Raw genomic sequence first — 10069 nt, forward strand, 5'->3', positions numbered from 1 at the left:
TCCAATCACACTGGAGCAACGATGTAACACAGAACACATTAACACATATAACAGAGCCCCAACAACGTCAGTAAGTCGCTACACTATATTTACTCCTTGTACAAATTAAACAACGAACAACGTCAAATGTTTAAAAATGCTTTATTTTACAAATCTAAGCACTCCTTTAAAACTCTGTTTTTTATTTCTTGTTTCTTTCATTTTGAACTTTAATATTTTAAGCATCCACTCAGTCCAACTGCGTCGGGTTAACAGTTAAAAGAAAGATCTGCAGTTTTCTTTTGCTTTTTTTTTTTTTTTTAATCTGAGAGAACCTTCAAATTTTTAGCCTAATGTTTTAAGATTAACAGGCAAAATGTGAGTTAATTGAGAGCAGAACGACAGAAGCTTTTTTGGACAAATCAAGCATTGACTATTCTATCAATCATAAGGTAAAAATCACATCAATAGATCACTTGATGTAAAAACATAAAAAAAAAACACTAAGACAGTTAAAAAAGGTAAACAACTGTTTAAAAAACAGAAAACTTAACACAATTCCAGAAACAAGGATGTAAATAAAATTTTAATAAAAAAATCAATTCGTACGTTATAACAAGCAAGTAGATCTCATTCAAATGAGTGGATCGTCGAGAGATCACCAGTTTAAGGCCCTTTATTTTGTGGTTAAAAACAAAAACAGCAAAAGAAAACACTCCATAAAAGTTGTTTTTTGAGTCTATTTCGCATGGATCTCGTTAAGATGAGATCCACTAGATCCACTCGTTAAAATAGGTGGATCTAGTGGATATAGTTTTAACAAGGGGCTTGTCATGGAAATTATACATTTGCTTATGTCTTATGTCTCATGTCTCTATGCTTATATCCCCCTCATTCAAACAAATGGATCTAGTGGATCTCGTCAAAACGAGTGGATCTTGTTAAAATGAGTGGATCTTGCTGAAATGAGCGAAGCTAGTGGATTTCATTTTTACAAGATCCACTTAATCCACTTGTTTTAATGAGAGCCACTTGTTAAAACAAGATCCACTAGATCCATCTATTTCAACGAGTGGATCTAGTGGATCTCATCTTAACGAGATCTACTAGATCCACTTATTTTAGTGAGTGGATCTAGTGGATCTCGTCAAAACGAGTGGCTCTCATTAAAACAAGTGGATCTCGTCAAAACAAGTGGATCTCGTTAAAATAAGTGGATCTTGTTGAAATGAGTGAAGCTAGTGGATTTCGTTTTAACAAGATCCCCTTGATCCGCTTGTTTTAATGAGAGCCACTCGTTAAAACAAGATCCACTAGATCCACTTATTTCAACGAGTGGATCTACTGGATCTCATCTTAACGAGATCCACTAGATCCACATATTTTAACGCGTGGATCTAGTAGATCTCATTTTAATGATATTCACTAGAAATAGACAAAAAAAACAACTTTTATGGAGTGTTTTTTGTTGTTAACTCTAAAATAAAGATACTTAAACTGGTGAAGTCTTGACGTCTCAGTGCAGGAAATAGAGAGAGGGCTGCTACGGTAAATTATTCATTATCTCTTAATTGCAAGAAAACAAAATTCCTTTTATTGCGATAACGAGATCCACTAAAAAAAATAAAGTATGGCAGGCTGTTTTCAGCCTTTGCAATTTCTGAAAATTATATGAAATTTTAGAAAAACGAAACAGGAAAAGGTAGGTATTATGGGATGTCACTGATCACATCATTAAATGAGAGATTGCTTGAAAGGGAGTGGAAGGAAGCGAACTTATATAATCCCACCACAGCTCTACCTTACCATTTTCTTTACATGAATTATCATTATCCGGTTCTTAACTTGGGCTGCACGGTGGCGCAGTGGTTAGCGCTCTTACCTCACAGCGAGAAGGCCCCGGTTCGACTCCCGGCTGGGACCTTTCTGTGTGGAGTTTGCATGTTCTCCCCGTGCATGCGTGGGTTTTCACCGGGGACTCCGGCTTCCTCCCACCGTCCAAAAACATGCTTCATAGGTTAATTGGTGACTCTGAATTGCCCCTAGAGTGAATGGGTGTGTGATTGAGGCCCTGCGACAGACTGGCGACCTGTCCAGGGTGTACCCCGCCTTCGCCCTTCAGTAGCCAGGATAGGCTCCGGCACCCCCGCGACCCCGAAAGGGAAGAAGCGGTCAAGAAAATGGATGGATGAACGGTTCTTAACTTCTATTTATACCTTACCAACACAAATTCAGGTCATTAGGAATTAAAAGTATCAATAAATCACACAATTGTGATTTTCTTTAAAAATAATTAACATAAATCTAATTTTGAAAGACCAAGTGAAGTAATGCTATTAAAATTCAACCACTTTAACCATCTTTATTAATTGATTTAGTCATTTTTTTGTTATTATTTTAAGGTAATACTGTGAAATAGAAATGTCCAAGGTTGGTTTTCCTTCTTCTGCTGCCCGATTGACAGCCTTTAAAATGTTTTTGCGTCGATGTGATTTCAGCACTTCAGGGCCACCGTACTATCATGAGGAATTCACTATTTCTTTGACTTTATCCTTTATCCTCAAGCCGATCGAATCCAGAGTTACATTTTTTCCCCTTAATTTCAAAATAATTACAAACAGTTGCTCCAAATTGGCTCGTAGCGCAACTCATGTCGTCATGCAATTGATTTCAAATGGAAAAGCGTGCCGCTTTGCGGACGTTTTTTTCTGCTGAGTTTCTATGAATATAAAGCAAGAACTGAAAAAGGAAAATACAAAAGCGGGGCGGCATGTGCAGCAACTCAAATCTGCATTCTGTCTCAATAATGAAATTTGAAAGAAAGCCCTTGAGGGATTAGGGATTCCCCTCTGCCAACAGATGTTTGTGAAATGAAAGACTTCCAGGGGAGGGGTAGAGAGGCAGGGCAAGGCAGCAGCCAAAGTGTAATCTTGAGATGGAGGGAACAAAAAAAAAAAAACGTTTGAGTTCTCTCAGCAATTTTGCTGTGGGGGTGGGCACACAAAGGCTGTTCTCCACATTATAAATGTATTAGAGTGCAATCCCCCAGCAGAGGAGTGCTGCATCAGGATCAAGACTTAAACAATGTTGCCTTGTCTTTATCTCGCCGCCACACTCTCCGACAGACCTGCTGGAATTGACTCGTTATTCCCCAAAGCCTGAGCGCCGCTTACAGCTCCCACTCATTCAAGTGCAACTTCATTACTGCTCCAAATATGCCGCTCAGATTCAAGTATACGTTGCTCCCACATCCTCTGCCTTCTGTGGCATTTGCATCTTAAATAATATTGTAAACTTATATATATTTGTTTGCTTTTCACTTAAAAAAACACCTTTTGTGAAGGGAAAACTCTGACCTTCAGCCACGATAAAAACCTCAAACCCTGGAGAGAGAAATTGCCTCAAGATGGTAGATGCAATCTTTGGTTCACCTTCTGTACAAATTCAACAAAAAGAGCACTTGTTAAAGACCCTCAATTTATTGAAGCGAAGCTGTCACATCTGATTTAGCTCACAGGAACAGAACGGCCGACCCAGGGACAGCGGAGCGACCAGGTGATTGGTCGTTGCCAAACTTGTCTGACACTAAAACACACCTTTCACTCTTATTTCTTTAGACAAACTCAAAGAGATAAAAACCCAACTATGAATCATCCCATTTTGCTGGAGAAAGCTCACAAAACTGCATTGGAGTTTGCTGAAAGATGAGTCTTAATTGTTACCTCTGGCAAACGGGACTTCACACAACAGAACAAAAGCCCTCCTCCCGGCGCCATGTTTGATGCAATGTGGCGATGACCTTGCTGCAGCGCACCCTCTGCCAGATCCTTACGAGTTTATCTTGACAGACTCCCAAAGACTGTCTCTCAGGTGTCGCGTTGTTGGACCAATTCATTTAACTCTGTCACGATCCGAGGCTTTAGAAGACGCCGCTTGATGAATACCTATTGTTCTTCTGGCTGTCTGGCTGTTTGCATTCTTTGAAGCAGGCTGTTTCAATGCCGTTTTCGACTGTTACCTCATAAGAAAACGGTCCATTATTTTTATATTCACTGTTCTTTCTGTTCTGAGTGTGATTTCCTTGGCAACGACGTAAAGATGAACCTCTGGATGAGAAAAATAGATTCCTTAGAGTTTTGGGAGAATATTTCAAGGACAAAAATGTACTAGTATTAAAGTAGCAAGGAGGAAACGTAATTCACTTATATATCTACTGTTTGTAAGACTGACTGTCCATTAAACCTCCAGTTACATCCAAATCCCTAACTTTTCTACTTGATTTGATTTATTGGTTTATTTACTTTCATTTCAGAAATAGAGATATTAAAAACACAACAGAAAAATCAATAACTCTGGCTATGTCAGAACATATTCACTTAGTACTATATAGTGGATTATAGTAGTACATAGTAGTATTTTGTAATTCTGTCAGAATCTACAATTCCACAGTCGAGTACCCTAGAAGTTTTACAGAATTCTCAGCGTAAAGCCAGTGTGTATCAATGCTCACTAGAGTTGAGAGTATAGACCAGGGGTCTGCAACCTGCGGCTCCATAGCCACGTTCGGCTCCTCTACCCCTCCATTGTGGCTCTCTGGTTAAGGAAAAATACAAAACTTTTACCTTAAAAAAATAACTGAAAAGTAAAGTTTAAAAAAAGTAAAATAACTTATTACTCTGTGAGCTTCCAAAGCACAGTAGTCACAGTGGTTCAATTATCAAGAACTTAACATTTTGCCAAATTCTACTGTTTTAAGTATGCCTCGTGGTTCAAAAAATACAGTTAATTAGCTCTGTTTTAATTTGAGATAGTCAGATTTATGAATTTCTGGCAAAGAAGCACAAAAAAATGTTAAAAAAATATACATATATATTTTCATTGCTACATTACACTACCTACCTTTAGATTTGATTCTATATGACACAGGAAGTCTTTTATTTTGAAAGGAAGTCTTGTAAACCTCCGTTTAAAGTTATGAACTGTTTCATTTTTGGAAAAAAAAACTATTTTCTCTTACACTTTGTTCTATTTATGCCAAAAAATAATAGCATATTTATATTTCTCATAACACTAACATAAATAAAAAGTTTTATGTTCTGAAGGATGTGTGGCTCCTACTGGGTTGTGGTCAGTTAGAAATGGACCCAAATGACTCTTTAAGTGTTAAAGGTTGTAGACCCCTGGTATAGACCATAATGCATTGTGTTTAAACAAGGCCTGGAACTATCCCCCAAAATCACTTTATTGAAATTCAAAGTTGACAATTTGTACTTTATCTTCAGTCAAAAATGCTGTTTTTGTACTGTTATGTCCTTCTGCTGCACCTGTTTCCATCCTGTCATTCTTCTCACCTGGCAGGTGTGGCTAGTGTTCCTTGATTGGCACCTGCTGGCTATTTCAGACAGAGAAGGTCTCACCAAGGAAGGGCAGGGCGTGGAGCTGGAGGCAGTCGGGCTTGAGGGTTTGGTTTGGTTGAAGCAGTTTTGTTTTGTTTCCCCTCTTTGTCCTTTGCAGTCTTGCACTTCTGGATTTTGTTATTTTAGTTTGGGGTTGGTAGTCTTGATTCACAGGCTTTGTTTATTTGTTTTCTTTAGGTAGATTTTGGTTAGGCAGCCCCCCAGCGGTCGACGTGGCCGGGTCAGCAGGTCTCCTTGACTTATTTTATGTTTGGACAAGGGTCCAATCCGCTTTGGGTTTGGGTCTTTTTGTTTGAACCAACACACTAATTATTTCATTTTGTTCTTGCTTTCAGGACACAGGGCTTCATTTATTGGATAAACTGTGTTCCTTTTACTCTTACTGATGTCCACTTTTTATGTTATTGTATTTATTGACCTGAGCTAGTTGACACAGTATGAGTCCATAAATCTTTTTGAAGAGATAGCTTTGACGCATGTATTAAAATTAAGTTTGTAGTAGTACATACTGGAATCGATAAAATGTTTCATTATGAAAACAAAAAGCAGTGATGATCGTGGGCTCAGATCTTCGGGTGGGAACTGTGAACACGGCAGCAGGTACGGTAATGCTGGGTCAGACGAAGCGTCGAGAAGGTACTCGGGTCGGCCAAGGTGTCTATAAACCAGGGGTTCTCAAAGTGAGGCCCGTGGGCCAATGGCGGCCCGCGGGAAGAGTATTTGTGGCCCTCAATAAATCATAACCAGCTGTACACTGCTTGGAAAAAATATTTTTTTGTTCCGTGGTTTCTGACAACATCTGCAGAGAAAAAAGGTCATTACACCCAGGTGTCAATTTTCACCACTAGGGGGCAGACAACATTTTCCATGTCTCTGCCTCCGCGGAGAAAGGAAGGACCTCCATCAATGCTCACTAGATTGGCAGATATCAAATCAAACTTTATTTATATAGCACTTTTCATATAAAAATAACACAAAGTGCTTTACACTAAAACAAAAGAAACAATAAAATGGTCCATGTCCCCCAAACCCGCAACCCAGTCAATCGTCTCATCAAAATGACTTAATTAATTGACCACCAGCAAGAAGCACCTCCGTAAATCCAAACGTTTTGGCCGTTTTTTTGGTTTGGATCTCTGAGGCGTACAAAAACACAAAGAAAAAAAACAATGATTTTTTAGCCGGCTGTTGTTGCCCAGCAAGCTGGAAGGTTTTATAAATGCTATTTCCAAACAATTTGGAGTCCACCATCCTTTGGGGGGAGAATGATAAATCACAAAGGCAAACACTTCAAGACTGCTGCCAGTCTTCTTCATTACCACATGCTCAAAAAAAAAAAACCCAAACTGGAAAGAGATTGATCTCAGACCGCACATGCCTCAACTGACAATTGAAAGACATCAGGCTGGTCTGTCTGCAGCACCAGGACGCAATAACAAAGCTATGGAGGGATACATCAGCAGTTCGAACATCAAAGTAATGGAGACTTTTGGAATTCCACTCTGTAAATATCACTTCTCAATTGAAACAATTAGGTTTTTAGTGTATAAAATGTTGCTTTATCAGGCTGTTATTTGTCACTCTCTTGATTTAAATTCCTATTTGGAACATTCTCACCTTCTAATACTAATTTCTAACACTTATTTAGTCGAGGGAGTCTGTCAGGTTTACTGTATGATCTTAGGGTACATCCGGTAATCTCTAGTAGCTTTATTTTTCCAGTTATGACGTTGATTGATTCCTTTTTGGGGTTCTGCAGTTTGATGACTTATGGAAGATGCATTATAACGGTATGCTTGAGATTTGTGACCTCCTATGTTTGTAGATGAACGCCTCATGGTCTTACCTTCTTCTCCCACCCTCGGACTTTTTCCAGAGTATAGCTGAAGTTCTGTCTTTATTTCTATCTGTAGATACCTAGATTGGCTCCATGGTGGTTCAATAGTTGGCAGTCTGCCGCACAGACCCCGGTTCGAATCCCAACTGGGTCCTTTCTGTGTGGAGTTTGCACGTTCTCCCCGTGCATGTGGGTTTTCACCGTGGACTCAGGCTTCCTCCCACCGTCCAAAAACATGCTTCATAGGTTAATTGGTGACTCTAAAGTGTCCCTGTAGGTATGCATGTGTGGGAGGGATTATGGCGCTCTGACAGACTGGCGATCTGTCCAGGATGTACCCGTCTTTGCCCAACAGCAGCCGGGATAGGCTCAGGCAAACACTGAGACAACAAAAAGAATAAAGCGGGTTAAGAAAATGAATAGATGATAGATACAGTAGATAGATACAACAGATAGATGATACCTGAGCACTCTACAACAGTGTCGCCCACACTGCGGCCCGCAGGCCAGGTCTGGCCCTCCTCCACATTTGGCCTGGCCCTCCAAATTGTTTTGGCTAAATTAGACATTTCTTCAGTTTTTAAGGCTAATTATTTAGTTAATATTTCAGCTACATGCTAGCTGTTTTGGCTAATTTAGACTTTTGTTCAATTGTTTAGGCTAATTTTGAGTTTACCTAATATTTCAGCTACATGCTAACTATTTTGGCTAATATAGGCTTTTTTTCAGTCATTTAGGCTAATGTGGAGTTTAGCTAATATTTCAGCTACATGCTAGCTATTTTGGCTATTTAAAGATTTTTATCAGTTTTTCAGGCTAATTATTTAGCTAATATTTCAGCTATATGTTATCTATTTTGGCTAATGTAGGCTTTTTTCTGTTGTTTAGGCTAATTTTGAGTTTAGCTAATATTTCAGCTTCATGCTAGCTATTTTGGCTAATTTAAGATTTTTTTTTCTGTTTTTTAGGTTAATTTGGAGCCTAGCTAATATCTTAGCTTTATTCTGGCTGTTTTGACTAATTTAGTCTTTTTTCAGTTTTTAAAAATATTTTGACACTTTGCTAATATTTATGCTAGCTATCAGCTTCAGTGTTTTAGCTGTCAACTTCAGCATTTTCCACCTATCAGCTTCAATGTTTTTAGCTATCAATTTAAGCATTTTTAGCTTTTCATCTATCGCAGGTAATGCTAAATATGTAGTTTTTAAAATGTTTTGTATGATTTCTATGCGTGGCTTTCTGGAAAACCATAAATCTTTCCATTCAGGCAGTTTGAGACCCCTGCAATAGATCCACAGACATCTAAACACTCTACAGTCAATAAACTTACATCAAATCATACCAGATAAAGAACTGGTCCAACTACAGACTTGCTTTTTTTTTCTTTTTTCGTAAATATATTCACAAAGAATTTTGGTCTTTTAAAACACAATTTCTTGGCAATATTTTGAGTAAAAGTTGCACAAAAAAACAAAGTTTTTTCTGACCTCCTTCAAAAGTTACCTGTTCATCCACCATTGTCTACCTCCATCTTTGTTGCCAATTTTACACAAAATCTCTTTGCACTGCTGAATTTATTGCATTCACTTATTGAATGACAAATAAAGAATCTGAAAGTGTAGTTAATTAAAGATAATGGAGCATCTCATCTCACAGCAGCTCGTCTCATGTAAATTCAGGTTTTTTAAAGGCTTCACATGGATGCAAATGTAGTGCGCAAATGACATAAAAACAATTAAAATTTGCTTGTAAAACAGCAAAATCACACACATATCTTCGATAAATGTGATATTGTGTGGTTCTGTTCTCTACTTTCCCCACTCTGGTTTAGTCTAACATCATAAAGTTTTTCATCTCAACCTTTTTTCTCATATTACATCAACAAATCATCTCAAGCTGTTCCTTCTATCTGTGCAAACTCAACTCTGAGCAGCTGGACGGCCTCATCACTACGCAGGGGGGGTTGTGAGTGAAATGAGTGGTCTTGCCTGGTTCAGCAGTGGGCATGTGGGTGTTAGATGAGTCATTGATCCTTCTCAGCAGGCTCTTCCTTCGTGCGATTCCTCCACTTTGCGCTCCCCTGCCCCCCATGCCATTGACTTTCTGCCATTACGTTCCACCATCACTGCAGGACTTGACATGTAATGATCCTCTGAAGGAGGAATGTTGCATTTATCACATGGCAACAGATGTGACAGGCAGGGATCCGAGGAGAAAGCAAAGGCCAGAGCAAAAATATCAAACCACACGAGCTGGAAAAAATGGCTGCACTCTGACTGACAGTGGGAGATAGTCAGGATAAAGTGACAAAATGGCAAAAACGTCTTTCACAGGAACCCACACGGAGATAAAAAGATGATCTATATTTACATTATAAGGAGAAAAAATGGAACAGCAGGCTAAACTCCAATGTGATACTCTTGTTTTAAGCCCAGAATCCTTCAATAAATCAACATTTATTTACAAAATGTAACATTGGAGTCAGACTGATGGTAAATATTTGACTTTAGTTTATTAAACCTGAGCAAAAATATATGGAAATTTGTCTAAAATGGTCTTTAAGTTAATTAAAAAAACATGTATTTTTTGTTGTACCTCTTGAAGACCAACTCCAATCATCTTTTTATCTTTCTTTGGTCTTTTAATTTTGCTCTTTTGAGCTACAATCTGTAATTTTCTAGGACATAGTTTCTGCAGAGCAGCAGGAGTTCATTAAAAAATCATCCATGCTGGTGTGAAGTAAGGTTCCATTAATTTAATTTAATTATTTTATTCTATTCTATTCTATTCTATTCTATTCTATTCTATTCTATTCTATTCTATTCTATTCTATTCT

Source organism: Oryzias melastigma, linkage group LG20 (assembly GCF_002922805.2).
Source record: "Oryzias melastigma strain HK-1 linkage group LG20, ASM292280v2, whole genome shotgun sequence".
In the NCBI taxonomy this organism is placed as follows: Eukaryota; Metazoa; Chordata; class Actinopteri; order Beloniformes; family Adrianichthyidae; genus Oryzias; species Oryzias melastigma.